Source organism: Nicotiana sylvestris, chromosome 6, assembly GCF_000393655.2.
Source record: "Nicotiana sylvestris chromosome 6, ASM39365v2, whole genome shotgun sequence".
NCBI classification, from domain to species: domain Eukaryota; kingdom Viridiplantae; phylum Streptophyta; class Magnoliopsida; order Solanales; family Solanaceae; genus Nicotiana; species Nicotiana sylvestris.
The window spans coordinates 204,751,850-204,762,314 of NC_091062.1; the positions used below are offsets into that span (position 1 = coordinate 204,751,850).

At 39.7% G+C, this 10,465-nt stretch overlaps 1 pseudogene; it reads right to left on the bottom strand.

The window, feature by feature from the left end:
* The window catches only part of LOC138871953 (cytochrome P450 734A1-like), a 59,174-nt pseudogene extending 49,068 nt beyond the window's left edge, over positions 1-10,106 (bottom strand).
* Positions 10,107-10,465: the final 359 nt, after the last annotated feature.

Below are 10,465 nucleotides of genomic sequence, written 5' to 3' on the forward strand. Positions count from 1 at the left end.
GACCGTTGGTGTAGTTGACGTTCACCGCCGGCGAGGGATTTGGGGGCGGCGTGGATTAGGGTTTGTGAGGGTGAAGGAGACGATACGAATGGGGTGGGGGGCGTTTCGGACACTTATATACCAAACATCCTAGTTTGATCCGGACCGTTGGATTGATGAGATCCAACGGTCGTGACTGAGGGCTGGGGAAACGACGTCGTTTCATCGACTGGGAGGAAGACCGGGTAAGGGATTGGGCCTGGGTTGTTTGGCCGGTGGAAACGGGTATTGGGCTAAGGGCATTGGATTAAAAAAATGGCCCAGAGGTCTTTTGAAAGTCCACCCCTTTCACACTCTATTTTTCTTTCTCTTTTATTTCTTTTATCCAATTTGTATTTTGTACTTATTTTTTCTGATTTTATAAAATCGTAACAATTAAAATAAAGTTCTAATATATTTCAAGACTAGACTAATTAAATTCTAAAATTATTAAAATACCCTATTTTACGCCAAATTTACGGTTAAAACAATTAAAATGCGAAAGTGAGCTATTTTGTAATTTTTCATGTTCGGTTCTAAAACAAACTAACCCCTAATCGGTCCTAAAAATATAAAATTATATCCTAAATGCAAATGCATATTTTTGTGTTTTATATGAATTAACATGCACAAATAAAATGCAACCATTATCAGAAAATGATACCAAAATGCACAAAAAATTGTACAAATAAGGAAAAATTATTTTGTTGGAATTTTGGGAATTATTCATATATAGGGCAAAAATCACGTGCTCACAACCGGTTAAAATCCCGAATCGAGGAAGTTGACTCTTATTTAATAGTCTACGAACACAGAAATTCGGGTAAGAAATTCTGTTAACCCGAGAGAAGGTGTTAGGCATTCCCGAGTTCCGTGGTTCTAGCACGGTCTATTAATGATTTATACTTGGCTAAAATTGCCTAATTATTTATTTTAAAACCTATGTGCATTTACCTTTTACCGCTTTTAATCACTTGATTTGTTTGTAATTAAAGAATTGAGTTACGCGTACGTATACTCTTTTCTTTTGGCGCGTCAAAAAATCATGTCACGCAAACGTGTCCACAATTAATAACGCTTGGTTTATTTATATTAAGAAAGGTTTGGTTGAAGTTGCGCGAACGCATCCCTCGAGTTACTTTTTAGAATTTAAATCGCAATTATGTTACGAGAACGTATACATAATCACAATACTAGTCTAAATCGAGCCTAAAGCAAACTACGATGTTCTTGAATTATTATTATTCCTAAATTAGATAACCACAGGGACAAATCAACCAACGATATTCATGACTAATCAACCTTATATTGCGTTAATCTTCTTTTTCTTATTTTGAATTACAAGCAGTAGTAGTAGTGGTATCAATTAGGTAAGTAATTAAGTATGACTATTTTCCTTTTCTTTTTCTTGAGATCATACAAATATACATCCCCACGTATGAATTACTACAATATAATGAACAAGTACGGATCAACATAGTGCAGATGCTTTTGTACCAAAGTCTCAATGTGAAACTAATTAACAAAGAGGCTACTAAAACAAAATATATGAGATGAATTGTTGGGATTAAATTAAAATCTTATTCTAATACTTTTTTTCATTTAGTGATCTTTCAAAATGGTCCTAACGTGAAAATGGATCATACAGGCCCATAATTGGTACTAAAAGCAAAAAAGCAAAAAGCAAAAAAAAAAAAAAGCAAAAAATACTACTAATATTTTAGCCGCTTTTAATATTTCCGGAAAAAATTCAAAGTTATTTAAAATACATCGTAAACCACGCTACATAAAATGCACCCATGGTTCACGACACATTTTATATAACGTTATTGGAAATTAGAACCGGGCCACATGAAATGTACTCCCGAATTTTAGTAGCCATGATAATTATATAATTAACGTGCCTAAAGCAAACTAAAAACATTATTTACTCTATATTACTTATATACACATATCAAGAACAACAGTAAATTAAAGAGTGATTAAATCACAAAACAAGGCTGCAAAATATACTTTTTATTCTCGAGCCAACTTTGTACTACAGCTCTGTGAAAATTGCCCCTTGTAAAATGAATTATACACTTCCTTCAAAGATGATTTATTTACCACAATGGACAAAGGATTAAAACTAGAAAAAAGATAATTCACTAACAGTAGTACTTACTATTACTCAACCAAAAAGAAGAACTCATTTCCTAACTTAACACAAATAGTTAAATCCATTCAACGAGGAAGTCTTATAGTGTAAAAATTATTGACTAGTGCTAAAACTGTACGAACATGAATGGCAGTCATGAGATAGTCCCTTTTATGTTTGTTCAACCTAGCTAGGAGTATTTCGTCCACTCCTAAAAGCTACCATACACATAAAATAAAAGATAAAACACCCATACCATGCGAATTACATGAACAAAACCAATACCGAGAAGCAAAATATAATCAAGATCTTTCACCAAACAAGTAAAATGAATATGAGATAAAATAAACAAAAGGAAGAGAACCTGTAGTATTGCAAAGCAAAGTACTTATTTGATATGACGATAACAATACTCCTCCAACCTATACAACAAATCATTAGAACTATAACCAAACATTGTCGATCTCATCGACGGAACCTCAGATGGCGACCGCCTCAACGACGACTTGGATTTTCAAAGACCTTGGGGTTGTTTCGTGGCGTTAAAGGGTGGTTTAGGAGCTAGCTTCAGGTTGAAGCAGCAATGGACGAGAGATGGGAAACGACGACAGTGCAGACGAAACTGGTGAGAGATCTGGCGGGTATGCTGCTGAAGCAGTGACGTTTCACATGGGTTTTTCGACTGTGATTACACGCTAGAATTTCATTGTATTTTAGTTGGGTTTTGGCTAGGACTTTGGGGTGCTTTATGGGGTGTTTTTCAGGCGGAAAAGATGAGCTCTCATGGATCTTTCATGGTGGATGTTAAGCTCTAGATGTAGAATTTTAGGAGGAAGAAGACCCTCTTTTCGTTGGCTGCCTCTGTATATCCAGTGTATATCGAGAGTATCTCTAGTGTATATAGAATATATACTGACCGTATATCGAGTGTATACCCTCTGTCTCCGTAAGAAGAAGTCATCCCTTTTTTCGTCTCTATATTTTGAACTTCTCCTCTCGTTTCTTCTTACTTGAATTATTGTTTTTCTTTCCCCCCCTCCCCCTTTTACTAAGTCTTTGTTGTCTCTTTATAGAGAAGAAAATTGGTAATTTTTTGTTCCTCCCATTTGGAGTGGAGAACATGGGTTTTGAGTGGAGGAAAATGGGAATTGGCTTAGTGGAATTATGAGTGGAATGGAGTGGGGATGTGGGATTTTGAGTGGAGAACAAAGTGGGGGACAAGAAGTGGGGAACAAAGGGGATGGATGCGAGGAAATAAAAGAGAGTGGGGAGGACCAGTGGAGGGGACAAGGGAAAGTGGGAAAGATGGGTGAGAAGTGAGGTATTGGAGAGATAAGTGGGAAAAAATTCAAATACGGTCAAAATTAGGTGTTCACAGATACGCGTCACACCCCTTTTCAACCATACGCTGAGCCTTAAGGAATGAAATAACTCTATTGGGAGTGTAATCTAAGGTACCTCTCCACTCAACACGTGGTACACCTGGCATTACCATCGTCGCGGTTTTGGCGTGACAATCAAGAATAGCATAATGGGGAGACAACCAGTCCATGACCAAGATAATATTGAAGTCAATCATACTGAGTAATAATAAATCGGCTCTGGTCTCAAAACCACTAAGAGCAACCAAACACGACTGATAAACACGGTCCACAATGAGAGAATCTCCCACATGAGTAGAAACATAAATAGGGGAACTCAAAGATTCCCGAGATACACCCAAATGTGGAGCAAAATAAGAAAAGACATAAAAGTAAGTAGAGCCTGGATCGAATAGAACCGATGTATCTATGTGGCAAACCAATATAATACTTGTGATGACAGAATCGAAGGCAACAGCCTCGGTACGGGCAGGAAGGGTATAGTATCTTGCATGGCCTCCCCCTCTAGGGCGACCTCTACCTCCCCGACCTCCACCTCTGGCTGGCTGAGCAGGTGGGGTAGCAACTGGAGCTGTAACCATAGCTTGAAAACTCTGCGGGGCACGTTGTGGCTGAGAAGTCTGTGGAGGTGCACCCCTCCTAAGTCTGGGGCAATCCTTCACCATATGGCGTGTGTCACCATACTCAAAATAAGCTCTGGGAGGACATGGTGGCTGTGACTGGCTAGGGCCAGGTTTGCTGGACTGACCTCTGAAAGCACCCAGCGCAGGAGGCGCGCTAGAAACCGGAGTTGCATAATAAGGTTCCTGAGGTCTAGGAGGAGCTGGAATACCACTAGCTGCTGGAAGAGCTGAATGAACAGGGCGACTCATATAACCCCCATCATGACGACCTGCAGCTGGGGTACGGGCACCAGAATAATGGCCCGACTCTCGAGACCTCTTGGCCTCCCTCTCCTCTTTCTCCCTAGCATGCATACCCTCAATCCTCCTAGCAATGCTCACCACCTGCTGATAAGAAATATCCATCTCCAACTCACGAGCCATGCTAGATTTGATGCTTGGAATAAGGCCCTCAATAAATCGGCGAACTCTCTCATGAACAGTAGAAACCAAAGCTGGTGCATGCCTAGCCAAACTGACAACATACTCTGAAACAGTCATAGCACCCTAGCTCAAATGCTCAAACTCTGCGCGCCATGCATCCCTAAGGCTCTTAGGAACATACTCCCTCAGGAACAGATCTGAAAACTGATCCCAAGTCAGTGAAGTAGCCTCATCTGGACTGTCTAACTCATAGGTGCGCCACCACTCATAGGCGGTTCCTCGAAGCTGGAAGGTAGTGAAAGAAACCCCGCTCGATCCTGAGATGCCCATGATACGGAGAATGCCGTAACACTCATCAAGGAATCCTAGAGCATCCTCCGATGCTAGACCACTAAATACAGGAGTCTTGTACTTCTTGAACCTCTCAAGCCTCAACTGCTCATCCTCGGAAGCAGCTACCCTATCCTCGGGCTGAGCTGGCACTGCATGCGGTACAAGAATAATCTCAGAGACCTGCTCAACATGCACTCGCTGCTCAGGAGTGTGGGCGACGGGAGTCTGTGGTCCTCTCCCGGCCTGAGATGTAGCTGCTTCAAGGGGAAGCAACCCTGTCTGAGCCAAAGTGGTGTACATGCTTATGAACTGTGCCAAAGTCTCCTGAAGAGCTGGAGTGGTAGTAGCAGTAGGCGTATCAGGTGCCTGGACTCCGGTTGGAACTGTTGGTGGTACCTCGGCGACAGCTCGCATAAGTTCTATGGCTGTACCACATGCGCGTCCTCGGCCTCTACCCCGGCCTCGGCCTCTGGCGGCGGCAGTAGGGGGCGCGGGTGCCTGATCATCTCGAGTAGCACGTGTCTTCACCATCTGTGAGAGAATAGAAGATAGAAGTTTAGAATTGTGATGTCAAAAATATCGCACCACAAGGAAATCAAATGAAGGGGAATTTTCCTAACATTTACATAGCCTCTCGTAGATAAGTACAGACATTTCCGTACCGATCAACGAGACTCTAATAAACCGGCTTGTGATCCATGACTCTTATGGACCTAGGGCTCTGATACCAATTTGTCACGACCCCGGTTCGCCCTCCGTGAACCGTCATGACGACACTTAGTCTCTACGACTAGGTAAGCCTAATTTGCGGAAGAAAAACCAAAATTTGCGAAAGTAAACAATTTAAAACAGAAATAAAGTAGTAACAATGTTTAAATGTGGCGCTCGGCATACACCATATATAAATCTCAAAACCAATATCCAAATCCAAGACCCGAAAACCCATGAATCACAAGCTAAGAAAAAGAGAAATACTACATAGCTCTAACTCCGAAATTTGTCTAATAAGAACAGAAAGTACAGAAGGGCTAAATACTAAAAGGCCGGAATAGAAAGGGACTCTTCGGTCTGCAGACGCGGCAGATATACCTCAAAGTCTCTAAGTAGTCTCCTCCCTCAAGGATGGTAGGCCTAAGTAGATGCACCTGGATCTGCACATGAAAAACATGCGCAGAAGAGGCATAAGTACACCATAGCGGTACTCAGTAAGTGCCAAGCCTAACCTCGGTGGGGTAGTGACGAGAAAGGTTAGGGCCCTACTTAGGTTAAATACAATATAAGGGTTAACAGTGTGGAATAAAACAGTATAAATAAGTGCAACGGTAAGAAATAACATAGAATTGATAGAACAACAACAACTAGAACAGAGACAAAGCAAGCCACGGAAAGAAATACAGCTCAACATAGAGATAACAACCGGGGCACCTTCCAGGATACCGTCCTGTAGTCCCAATTACAACTGTCCAGTGGATCTCCCGGGATACCGTCCCATAGTCCATCATACAACTGTCCAGTGGATCTCCCGGGATACCGTCCCGTAGTCCATCATACAACTATCCAGTGGATCTCTCGGGATACCATCCCGTAGTCCATCATATATATGTCCGAATAATCTCCCGGAATCCCGTCCCGTAGTCCAACTATCAATGCGCGGGGAATCCCGATGCGTAGTCCCAAATGTAAATACCCAGTACTTGGGGAATCTACCGGGTGCATTCCCGTAGTTCCATATAACTGTGCAGGGGGATCTACCGGGAATCTAACCCATAGTCCCAAAGTAACTGTGCAGGGGGATCTACCGGGAATTTAACCCGTAGTCCCAAAGTAAATGTGCAGAGGGACCGAGAATCTAACCCATAGTCCCAAAGTAAATGTGCAGGGGGATCTACCGAAAATCTAACCTGTAGTCCCAAAGTAAACAGACAAGGGGGAGCTGTCGAAATCCCACATCCGTAGTCCCAAAATAAATACACAGCATCAGTAGGAAGATGAACAGAAATAGCAAAATTCATATTAAGGCAATAAGTGATTCTAGCCTAGCATGCTGCACATAATTCAAGTAAGGCAGATTAAACCAAATGAAGCAATTAAGTCACTTAGACATGTTTTCTTAAGCTAACAACAGGCTTAATAGTGTAAGTAATAGAAACAGGAAAGGAAACATACTAGTAACTACTTAAAGAAAATCGGATTTCCAACAATTAGCACAAGTACGCACTCGTCACCTCACGTACAAGACATTTCAATTACCAAATATATCAATCCTAAGGGGAAGGTCCCTCACACAAGGTTAGACAAGCCACTTACCTCGAACCGGCTCAAAATCAACCTGAAACCACGCTCTTGCCACAAGTACTCGACTCCAAATGGCCCAAATCTATTCAATTCAATTGCATAATGTAAATAACACTTCAAGTAACTGATACTACGAAGAAATTCTTAGCTAATACGCGAAATTAGAAAAAATAACCAAAACGCCCCTCGGGCCCACGTCTCGAAATCGGGTAAAATTTATATTTTCAGAATCCTCTCACTCTCACGAGTCTAAGCATATCAAAATTATCCCAATCCGATGTCAAATATCCAATCAAAATTCAATCTCTTGGTCTAAGAACTTTTCTCCCAATTTCTACCAAAATTCTGAAATTAAAAGATGGATTCAAGTGTAGATTCATGGAAATTAGTCCAAACCGAGTAAGAATCATTTACCCAAATTGCCCAGGTGAAAATCCCTCAAAAATCGCAAATCTCCCGAGCTCCCAAGTCCAAAATATGAATTACGGTCTAAACCCTCGATTTTGGATTTTAAATTCTGCCCAGGGATTTCCTTAATCGCGATCGCATAAAGCCAGTCGCGATCGCGAAGAACAAAATGGCACGCGCCTCATATTACTCTATGCGAAAACGGAACCCCGTCCGCGAACGCGATGTTTTAACTCCCTCAACCTACGCGATTGCGGTTGACTCCACGCGACCGCGTAGAGAAACGATTGAGCAAACCTCTGCTGCCTTATTCCTTCTTCGCGAACGCGGCTTATCCCACACGTTCGCGATTCAACCTTCCTCATAACTACGCGTTCGCATCCCCTTTCACGCGAACGCGAAAGGCAAAATTCCCCCAGCCTCGCCTAAGCCTTCGCGATCGCGATGAGGAAAAGTCTGCAACAGTTGAACCTGCAATTTCTGCAACTTTTTAACAACTCAAAATGATCCGTTGAGCATCCGAAACACACCCGATGCCCCCGCGACCTCAATCAAAACTGTCAACCAATCCTAAAACATCATTCAAACTCGTTCCAATCCTCGAAACGCTCAAAACAACATCAAAACATCTACTTTTCATCGAATTCAAGCTTAAAAATTCCAAAAACTCTAAAAACACATTTTCGATCAAAAAGTTTACCAAACCTCGTCCGAATGACCTGAAACTTTGCACGCACATCCCAAATGACATAACGGAACTGCTGCAACTCTCAAAGTTCCATTCCGACCCTCGGATCAAAATCTCACTATCGAACTGGAAACTTCCAAAATTTCAACTTTCGGCATTTCAAGCCTAAATTAGCTACGGACCTCCAAAACACAATCCGAACACGCACCTAACCCCAAAATCACCCAACGGAGCTAACGGAACCATCGGATTTCTGTTCCGAGGCCGTCTTCACACTGTTCCGACTACGGTCAACTTTCCAACACTTAAGCTCTTATTTAGGGACTAATTGTCCCAAAATTCCCCGAAACTGAAAACCGAACATCCCGGCCAATCACATTAGCAGAAATAAACTTGGGGAAAGCGGTTAATTGGAAATCGGGGCGTAAATTCTTAAGAAGACTGGCCGGGTCGTCACAGTAATAAAATGATGAATTTTTACCACCCTTGTAAACTAGTCATACTTCAGAATAGTACAAAGATGTTTGTGTATAAAAGTTAAACTCATTTCAAAAAGAAAGAGACGACAAAAACTGTATATGTATTCACTAACTTGCCTTAAGATTTTGTGTGTAAAATATTTGAGTTAATATCTTTCTGTGGTAAGCCCATTTTTGTCCTTTGAGATTCTACAAACCATCGCCTTCAAGCTTCTTGACAAATGAAGGTGTTTCAGTTTTCTCAAAGCAGTCTGATTTTAGTATGATGATATCTCTAATAAGAGCTGGATCAGATATGGTGACAGGAGCTGTTGGGCCAAACCACACAAGAAATACTGCACCTGCAATTAATTACAATCGCAAGACATTAATTAGCGTGTGGATTCAGGATTTTAAGTTTATTGATTCCTACATAAATCTCAAGTTAATATACAATAATAACTGGATTAGTGGATTGCGTTCCAAGCTAAATATTCTTATACATTTAATGACTTTTTCAATACAAATATAAAATCTAGACAAAAGTTACTGAATTTACGAAAACTCGTAACTAATGCACTGGATCTGCCCCTATATGTAATAAACAGAATATAGCTCCTTCAAGAGGCTAATATAAATGATACAATCACAGTTAATGCAAATGGATTTAAAGTTTTATATGCTGAAATTAAAGTGCAAATATTTTTTCACTATCAAATACATGTAGTTTCATACCTTATAACAAATGGATTTAAGTTATATACAATTAAACTGTAAAAAAAATCATTATAAATGAATTCTAATTTATTTTAGCAGGTAATTAGTTGTCATTTTTATCATATTACTAACTAATTAAAGCTCGTCCTTCTCAAGGTAGGGTAAGCTCTACATACATACTACGTTTCTTATACCCTATTATAAAAATATACTCGTATGTTGTTATTATTGTTGTTGTACTAACTAAAACTCGTACTTATCAATAGAAATACTTGTAATTATCTAATAAATGACTGAATTGTGTAAATATTTTTTTATAACCTAAGTGCATAGAATGTGAACTTACCATAGATTTTCTTCCAATGATGATAGAAGGAGAAAACTCTAGGAAGAATGTCATGGGAAAAAGGAAAGAACTGAGTTGAAGGTTTGAAACTTGCAATTTCTTTGAGATTACCCAAGAGGAAATGGTATTTAATTAGGACCCTTAATCCCTTGCTTCAAGAAATGATGTTGGATTTTTCTTGGTTTCCAACAGAGATTAACCACCACTTTCTCTGCAATTAACAGTAACACGAAAGAATATAGTATAAGAAGACATAACCAGTAACTACAGTTTTCCATATGCACTACTACCGTACAATTAACAGCAAAATTCTCTTCTAGCAGAAATGGTTTCATATATTTGCTTTATTTATATATATATATATATATATATATATATATATATATATATATATATATCTCACAGTACTTCTAAGTAATTAAACTATCTTAATAATGAAATGAAATAAATGGTTGACTATATCTCAAAATCTATTACACTATATATGTGTTATTATAATAATCTATATCTATATTATATTACAAGTATATAAATTTTAAAGTGAAGTTACTTAAATACTCCTCTAAACAATTTAATATTTAATTTTTAAAAAATTAAGTGCTATAAATAACTCTCAATTAGCCAACGCAAACTTATC